Source organism: Sciurus carolinensis, chromosome 2 (assembly GCF_902686445.1).
Source record: "Sciurus carolinensis chromosome 2, mSciCar1.2, whole genome shotgun sequence".
NCBI classification, from domain to species: Eukaryota; Metazoa; Chordata; class Mammalia; order Rodentia; family Sciuridae; genus Sciurus; species Sciurus carolinensis.
Window position 1 is genome coordinate 145,669,185 of NC_062214.1, and position 10,061 is coordinate 145,679,245.

The 10,061-nt window shown below is 35.5% G+C and overlaps 1 non-coding gene across 1 annotated transcript; it reads left to right on the top strand.

Moving 5' to 3' along the window:
- Positions 1 to 9,189: 9,189 nt before the first annotated feature.
- Positions 9,190 to 9,315, top strand: LOC124978507 (small nucleolar RNA SNORA68). Its single transcript, XR_007107488.1, has one exon. It is a non-coding gene; the product is annotated as a small nucleolar RNA SNORA68 (small nucleolar RNA).
- The last annotated feature ends 746 nt before the right edge of the window (positions 9,316 to 10,061 follow it).

The following is a 10,061-nucleotide window of genomic DNA, read 5'->3' on the forward strand; positions in this document are numbered from 1 at the left end:
AGGGATCCTCAACCAAAAACAAATACCAAGAGTGAAAACCCATCTCTGCCAACAGTTTTGACCACTTCAGCAGAAATGAGCTCTCTGTTTTTCAGCAACATTTTTTATATTGTATTTTATTTTTAAAATTTTTTCAGAATTTGGGGGCTGCAGTTGGGACTCAGTGGCACAGCGCTTGCCTAACACATGTGAAGCACTGGGTTCAATCCTCAGTGCCACATAAAAATAAATAAATAAAATAAAGCATTGTGTCATCTATGACTAAAATATTTTTTTCTTTCCTAATTTCTTGTTACTTTTCTTTATACTCCCATTTTCAATCTATCCTTTTAATCTTTTTTTAATTTTAACTTTTTAATTTTTTAAACTTTATATCATATTGCATTACCTTTTACTTTTTTCATAATCTATGATTTTGTGTGCATGTATAGGGGTGGGGGTGCTGAATGTACTCACCTCATGCACAAATTCAAAAATATATATGTATATTCATTTGATTCTACTTTCACATTAATTTTTTGCTTCCATTTGCACCTGTTTATTGTTTAACCTTGATTTGTCTTAGGTGGAATTCAATTACACCTGGGTTCAAGCAGTTTTGATCTTACAGTTGCTCCTTTGTCCAAACTCCTGTTATCCTCCTTATCTCCCCTTCATCATTCTCTTTCCCCACTAATAGCCAAATTTTCCTCTTTCCCTGCCCTTTCTTTCCTTATTACTTTCTGCAAAGTTTGATTCCTTCTTCTTTACAACCAACATCTGCCACTTACTACCTGCCCCTCCTTTGACTACTTTATTAATATATTTCAAACTTTACCTCACCTTTCCACTGTTTTCTCTTTGAGAAACTGTAATCCCACTAGATAACAGAATTATGTAGTTTATGTATTTGTTTTAGTCAGCTTTTTTGCTGCTGTGACTAAAAGTCCTGACGAGAATGATTGTAGAGGAGGAAAAGTTTATTTGTGAGCTCAAGGTTCTAGAGATCTCAGTCAATAAACAGCCAGCTCACCTCCTGTGGGCTCAGCGTGAAGAACATCCTGGCAGAGGGTGTGATGAAGGGAAACAGCTCAAATGATGGTCAGGAAACAGATAGAGACTCCACTCACCAGATACAAAATATATACCCCAAAGGGACACCCCCAATGTCCCACCTCCTCCAGTCACACCCTACCCACTTTTGGTTACCACTCAGTTAAACCCAGCAGAAATTAATCAATTGGTTAGATTAAGGCTCTCAGAACCCAATCATTTCCCCTTTTAACTTTCTTGCATTGTCTCAAACATTATCTTCTGGGGCTACCTCACATCCAAACCATAATAGTATTTCATACCCCATTCATATTTTGATTATTAATAGGTCTAAATATACTAGATACCCAATGTTAAATGCCTAACCTAATCCACAGTTTTGCATTTCTGTACTGATGTCAAGTGCTGATCACACCATTTTTACATAGGGGACAATTAGTATTTTAGATGTCAAAGTAGACATTGGAAATTTATTTCAAAACTATACATCTGAGACTGACACTAGTGCTACTCCTGATTTCCCTGCTCCAAGAGGGGTTGGAAAGTGAGAAACTAAAAAACTGAGGTAGAGATTCTGCTGCTGTGAAACATTCACAACATGGCCAAGCAACAGTGAATCTCACTCCACACATAATCTAGCTCCTCCTGAACTTAAATATTACTCAAAGAATTGGGGAGACAAAACCCCAAAACTAGACTCCAAGGAGGAACAACCAGAGGGGAAATTCAGGTACCACTATTGACTTACATTTTTATACCAAAAACAGAGAAACTACTAGAATAAAAAAGAACTATACAGAAAAGTATAAAGAAGGAAGGCGACTCCATCTCAATTGATGCAAGATGTATGAAAACATGAGGAAACAACAAACAAATCTCACCCCAAAATTCACAATCCCCCAACAAAGTATCCATAGATATAGAAGAGGATTAAATTCCAGAGAAAGATTATAAGAAACTGATTATTAAAATGTTCAGTGAACTAAAGTATCTAAAGAATTAACTAAGAAAGCAAACACAGGAGATAAAAGATCATTTCAAAAAATAAGTAGAAATATTGAAAAGAAGCCAATCAGAACTCCTAGAAATGAAAGATGTAATCAATCAAATTAAAATACTTGAAAGTATCACCAATAGATTAGATTGCATAGAAAATAGAGCTTCAGGACCTGAAGATAAAACCTCGGGCCATGAAGACAGGATACATGAACTTTAGTACACAGAATACAATAAAGGGTAAAAATAATAGAACTTGAACAGAACACACAGGAACTCTGGGACAACTTAAGAGATCAAAAGTGAGAAAAAACTAGGATAGAAGAAAACATGGAGATATAAACTTTTTAAAGGCATTAAGAATATTTTCAATTATAAGATCACAGAAAACATTCCTGGTATCAAAAGAAGAAAGACATCTACATGCAGGATACATAGGAACCCCAAATAGACCTGATAAGAAGAAAGGTTGTCAAAGATTCATTATACTCAAAATGCCTAACATAGAAAACAAGGAAATACTATTAAAAGTTGCAAGAGAAAAACATCAGGTCACTTTAAGACAAAGCAATAAAACTCACTTCTGGTTTCGTAACTCAGACACTATAAACAAGGAGGATGTGGAATGAGATATTCCAAGTCCTAAAAGAAAATAATTTCCAACCAAGATTGCAATTGCCAGCAAAGATCTCTTTCATATTTAATGGGGAAATAAAAACTTTCCATGACAAGGATAAACTAAAAGAATTCTTGACAATCAAGCCAGCACTACAAAGACTTCTCAAAGATGAAACCCAAAAACAAATCCCAGAACTCCCAAGTAAATGAAGTGCAATAGAAGATTAATTATCTAAATGAGAATCAAGAAAGAATTAAACATAACAAGGAATCAAAATTGTACTAAACCACAAAGACATAGCCATAATAAAACAATACAAATGGTCACAACCTCCAATTAAAATATAGATTAGCAAAATAGAGGATAAAACAAGATACAACTATAGACTGTCTGTAAGAGACTTGTCTCATAGGTTAAAAACACTCACAGGCTGAAGGTTAAAGGATGGAAAAATATATATTTCATAAAATGGGGTCTGTGAACAAGACACAGTAGCTATTCTCAAATCTGACAAAGTTGATTTCAAGAAAAAATTAATCAAAAGAGACAAAGAAAGCCCTTGTATCCTGATAAAATGAACAATCCAACAAGAAGGTATTATGATAGTAAATGTACATGCCTCAAAAGTCAGCATACTCAAATACATTTAAAAGCAACTCCTTGATATTCAATCCCAGGTGTACCCCAATATAATAATTCCTATCACCAATAGACATGTCATCAAAGTATAAAATCAATAAAGATATATCCAACTCCAACCCAAATAATACTATAAATCAAATGGACCTAATCGACATCCACAGAATATTTCACACCCAAAGAGTGGATTTCACCTTCTTCTCAGCAGCATAAGGAAACTTTTCCAAAATATACCATATTCTAGGCCATGATGTGAGTTAGCAAATACAAAAAAAATTGATATAATCTCATATATCCTATTGGACTACAGTAAGATGAAATACTAGAAACCACTAGCAAGTAAAATAATAGAACCCACATAAACACATGGAGATTAAACAATACTCTTTTCAATAAAGAATGGAACAAAGAATAAATGATAGAAGAAATCAAGAAATTCTTAGAAACAAATGAAAACAAAGAAAAAATATAAAAATCTCCAGGACAGTATGAAAGAAGTACCAAGAGAAAAATTTACTACATTGAATGCTTAGAGAGAGAGAGAGAGAGAGAGAGAAAGAGAGATACCAATAAATAAGCTTATTCTCCACCACAAGGCCTTAGTAAAAGAAGAAGAAACTAACCCCCAAATCAGTAGAACACAGGAAATGATAAAAATCAGAACCAAAATTAATGAAATTGAGAATTTAAAAAAATAATACACAGAATCAACGCAACAAAGATTTGGTTCTTCACAAAAGATAAATAAGATTGATGAACCCCTAGCCAAACTAACCAAAAGAAAGTCTGATAAAATCCAAATCAACAAAATTAGAGATGAAAGAGGAGATATCAACACAGATATATCTGAAATTCAGGGAATAACTGGAAACTATTTTGAAAAATTATACTACAATAAACTACAAAGTTTAGAAAACATTGATGAATTTCTATACACTTATCACCTGCCCAAAATGAATTAGGAAAATATAGAAAACCTAAACAGACCAAAATGAACTCATAAGATTGAAAGAGTAAGTAAAAGTCTACCTACAAAGTCCATGACTAAATAGATTCTCAATTGAGTTCTACCAAATTTTTTTATTATTATTATTTTCTTTAGTATTAGATGAACACAATATTTTTATTTTATTTATTTTTATATGGTGCTGAGAATCAAACCTAGTGCCTCACATGTGCTAGGCAAGTACTCTAATACTGAGCCACATACCCAGCCCTCTACCAAACTTTTAAACAACTGAAATTATTCCATGAAATTGAAAAAGAAGTAACAATCCCAAATATATTTTTTATTGTTACAGACTGCATTTTGATTCAGTGTACACAAATGGGGTACATTATTTCATTTCTAGGGTTGTACATGAGGTAGTCACACCATTCATGTAATCATACATGTACATACAGCAATGATGTCTGTCTCATTCCACCATCTTTCATACAACCCTCTCATTTCCTTCTACATAAACTAAAGTTCCCTCTTCTTCTCACACCCCCTGTCCCCCCACCCACATTATATATCATCTTCCAGTTATCAGGGAAAACATTTGGCTTTGGGTTTTTGGAGATTGGCTTATTTCACTTAGCATGATATTCTCCAATTCCATCCATTTATCTGCAAATGCCATAATATTATTATTCTTTATGGCTGAATAATATTTCATTGTGTATATATACCACAGTTTCTTTATCCATTCATCTGTTGAAAGGCATCTAGGTTGGTTCCACAATCTAGCTATTGTGAACAAACCTGCTATAAACATTGATGTGGCTGTGTTACTATAGCATGCTGATTTTAAGCCTTTGGGTATAAACCGAGGAGTGGGCTAACTGGGTCAAAAGGTAGGTCCATTCCAACTTTTCTGAGGATTCTGTACACTGCTTTCCAGAGTGGCTACGCCAATTTGCAACTCCACCAGCAATGTAAAAGTGTGCCTTTTTCCCCACATCCACACCAACATCTATTATTGTTTGTGTTCTTGATAATAGCCATTTTAATTGGAGTAAGATGAAATCTTAGAGTTGTTTTAATTTGCATTTCTCTAATTACTAGAGATGCTGAACACTTCTTCATATATTTATTAATCATCTGTATGTCTTCTGTAAAATGTCTGTCCAGTTCCTTGCCCCATTTATTGATTGGGTTCTTTGTGTAAAGTTTTGTAAGTTCTTCATAAATTTTGGAGATAAGTGGTCTATCTGAAGTGAGTGTGGAAAAGATTTTCTCCCACTCTATAGGTTCTCTCTTCACATTCTTGATTGTATCCTTTGCTGAGAAAAATCTTTTTAGTTTGAGTCCGTTCCATTTATTGATTCTTGCTTTGATTTCTTGTGCTTTGGGAGTCTTGTTGAGGAAGTATGATCCTAAGCCAATGTGATAAAGATTCAGGCCTTCTTTGTCTTCTGTTAGGTGCAGGGTCTCTGGTCTAATTCCTAAGCCCTTGATGCATTTTGAGTTGAGTTTTGTGCAGGGTGAGAGATAGAGTTTTAATTTCATTTTACTGCATACAGATTTCCAATTTTGCCAGCACCATTTGTTGAACAGGCTATATTTTCTCCATTGTATGTTTTTGGTGTCTTTGTCTAGTATGAGGTGACTGTATTTATGTGGGTTTGTCTCTGTGTCTTCTCTTTTGTACCATTGATCCGTCTGTCTATTTTGATGCCAATACCATGCCATTTTTGTTACTATTGCTCTGTAGTATAGTTTAATGTCTGGTATTGTGATACCTCCTGTTTCACTTTTTCTACTCAGGATTGTTTTGGCTATTCAAGGTCTCTTGTTCTTCCTGATTAAATTCATGATTGCTTTCTCTATTTCTATAAGGAATGTCATTGGGATTTTAATTGGAATTGCATTGAATCTGTATAGCACCTTTGGTAGTATGGCCATTTTGACAATGTTAATTCTGCCTATGCAAGAACATGGGAGATCTTTCCATCTTCTAAGGTTTTCTTCACTTTCTTTCTTTCTTTATTATTCTGTAGTTTTCATTGTAGTGGTCTTTCACCTCTTTTGTTAGATTGAGTCCCAAGTTTTTGTTTGTTTGTTTGTTTATTTGTTTTTGAAGTTATTGTGAATGGAATGGTTTTTCCTAATTTCTCTTTGAGAGAATTCATCACTTATGAATAGAAATGCATTAGATTCATGTGTATTGATTTTATATCCTGCTACTTTGCTGAATTTATTTATTAGTTCTAGAAGTTTTCTAGTGGAGTTTTTTGAATCTTCTAAATATAGGATCATGTCATCAGCAAATAGGGACAGCTTAAGTTCTTCTTTTCCTCTTTGTATCCCTTTAATTTCTTTGGTCTGTCTAATTGCTCTGGCAAGTGGTTCAGGGATGATGTTGAATGGAAGCAGTGAAAGAGGGCATCCCTATCTTGTTCCAGTTTTTAGAGGGAATACTTTCAGTTTTTCTCCATTAAGAACTGTGGGCTTAGCATAGATAGCCTTTACAATGTTGAGGTATGTTTCTACTATTCCTATTTTCTTAGTGTTTTAAGCATGAGGGGGTGCTGTATTTTATCAAACACTTTCTCAGCATATATTGAAATAATCATGTGATTCTTAACATTAAGTCTATTGATGTGATGAATTACATTTATTGATTTCTGGATGTTGATCCAACCTTCTTTGTGGCATAGCATATGGTCTATTTTGGAGTAAAATCCACGAGCTGCTGAGAAGAAAGTATATTCACTCGATGATGGATGAAGTACTCTGTAAATGTCCATTAAGTCTATATCATTGATTGTATCACTTAGTTCTATAGTTTCTTTGTTCAGTTTTTGTTTGGAGTATCTATCCAGTGGTGAGAGTGGTGGGTTAAAGTCCCCCACTATTACTGTGTTTTGGTCTATTTTTTGAGAAGGGTTTGTTTGATGTATATAGCTGCTCAAAAGCAGTATGAAATATCCTTCTTTATCCCTTCTGACTAACTTAGGTTTGAAGTTAACTTTATCTGATATGAGGATGGAGACCCCTGCTTTTTTCCTGGGTCCATGTACATGGTATGTTTTTCCCCATCCTTTCACCTTTAGTCTGTGAATATCTTTTTCTATGAGATGAGTCTCTTGAAGGCAGCATATTGTTGGGTCTTTCTTTTTAATCCAATCTTCCAGTCTATGTCTTTTGATTATTGAGTTTTGGCCATTGACATTCAGGGTTATTATTGTGATATGATTTGTATTCCTGGTCATTTTGGCTTATTTTTGTTTCTTTTTAACTTGACTTGGTTTCTCCTTTGATTGGCTTTTCCTTTAGGATAGTTCCTCCCTTTGCTGACTTGTATTGACATTTTTCACTTCCTCCTCATGAAATATTTTGCTGAGAATTTTCTGTAGGGCATGCTTCCTATTTGTAAATTCTTTTAACTTTTGTTTATTGTGGAAAGATTTTATTTCATTGTCAAATCTGAAGGTTAGTTTTGCTGGGTATAGGATTCTTGGTTGACTTCCATGTTATTTCAGAGCTTGAAATATATTGTTCCAGGCCCTTTTGGCTTTTAGAGTCTGGGCTGAGAAATGTGCTGATATCCATATTGGTTTCCCCTTATATGTAATCTGATGCTTTTCTCTCAAAGTCTTTAAAATCCTATCTTTATCTTGTATGTGAGGTATTTCCATTATAATGTGTCTTGGTGTGAATCTGTTGTAATATTGTGCCCCTGGTGTTCTGTAAGCCTCTTCTATTTGATTTTCCATTTCATTTTTCAGGTTTGGGAAATTTTCTGAAACTATTTCTTTGAACAGTTGTTCTTCCTTTGGTTTGTATCTCTGTGCCTTCCTCAATCCCAATAATTCTTAAATTCAGTCTTTTCATGATATCCCATAATTCTTGGAAGTTCCATTAATGACTTCTTAGCATCTTCTCAGTTTGTTCAACTTTATTTTCAAGATTAAATATTTTGACTTCATTGTCTAAGAGTCTGTCTTCCACAAGATCTATTCTGTTGGTGATGCTTTCTATTGAGTTTTTAATTTGGCTTATTGTTTCTTTCTTTTCAAGTATTTCTGCTTGGCTGTTTTCAGAATCCCTATCTCTTTATTGAAGTGTTCTTTTTCTTCCTGCATTTGGTCTTTTAACTGTTTACTGGAATGATCATGCATTGCCTGCATTTGCTCTCTTATCTTGTCTTTTGCTTCATGGATCATTCTAATTATGCAGATTCTAAACTCTTTTTCTGTCATTTCTACTGCCATGCTATCATTGGATTCTATCACAATAGCATCTTGGTTTGTTAGGGACACTTTCTTCCCCTGTTTTTTCATATTGTTTCTGTATATTCCCCTCTAGCAGTGAAGATCAGAGGTACTGAAGTTTCCCCCCTGCAGGCTTATTATGACCCTGCAATTTTCCACTACCTCTCCTTTGAAGGGAAGATCAATACCAGTAGCACCCAATACAGAGAAAATGCAGCCCTGAACCAGATAGCCCCTACAAAGACTTTAACATTATTGTAATGAACAGAATGAGTTTGATTACCATTTACAGTGTTTCTAGTTGTGAACAAAAGGATGGGGAAACGTGTAGGATGTGAGTAAATAGAGGTACCTGTCAAAGGGCCTCCAGTCTCCTGTGGGTGTCTCAGGAAGGAAGCCTCCCTTCCAATGATGATGTCCATGCCCTCAGGAATAATTCAAAATGCCTACACCAGCCTCCAAAGAAGCTGGGGAGCCCCCAGGAGGGTGCACCAAGTCAGCACTGAGGCAGGTGCAGTGACCCTGTGCAGTGGGGGGACCGGTGTCCATCCATGGTGGGGGGGTGCAGGTCAAAAATTCTTAATAAAATATTAGCAAACCACATTCAACAACACATTAAGAATATAATATACAACAAGACTAAGTGGGCTTCATCCCACAAACTCAAGGTTTTTTTAACACACACAAGTCAATAAATGTAATTCACACCTACACCTAAACCCATTTTTCATAGCAGTGCTTTAAACAGAGCTGTTCACAAGTGGATCTCATCGCCTTTGAGAGGCCGTGGCTGTGCCCCTCAAAGTGAATTTGGAGGTTCCACACTCCTCCTGACCAGTCCTTCTGGGGCCAGAGCCTGTGCTCTTCCAGTGAGCCCCCAGTTGGACCCCCAGCTGCCACCTGGCTGACTTCACCTTCCCCCTGTGCAGACTGAGACATGATGGCCCAGTACGTCACTCAGGTCCACTCCATCCATATGGTGAAGGTGGAGGAGATCGCAGCCAACAAGTGCCAGTGGCTGGCCATCAAGCAGTTCCTTGACTCCAAGGTCAAGTTCCCACTGCCCCATTGGGTCCTGCATTGCCAGCACAAGCCATACCTCACCATCAAGAGGACCAACACCTTCTTCTAGGTTCAGAGTCCCTCCAGTTTACCCAAATAAAATCCTTGGGAACACCCTGAAAAAAAATGTAATTCACCTCATAAATATAATTAAGAACAAGAATCATATGATTATCTCAATAGATGAAGAGAAAACCTTTGATAAAATACAATTCATGTTAAAAATGGTAGAAAAAAGAGGGATAGAAGGAACTTACTTCAACATTATAAATTCTATATATAGCAAACCCAAAACCAACAAAATATTAAACTGAAAGCATTGTCTCAAAAATTAGGGATGAGGCAAGGCTATTCACTTTCACCACTTCTATCAATACAGTTCTTGAAACATTAGCCATAGAAATCAGGCAAGAGAAGGAAATTAAAGGGATACAAAGAGAAAAAGAAGAAATCAAACTATTACTATTTGCTGATGACATGATACTATACTATCTCTACAAAACCCCAAAAA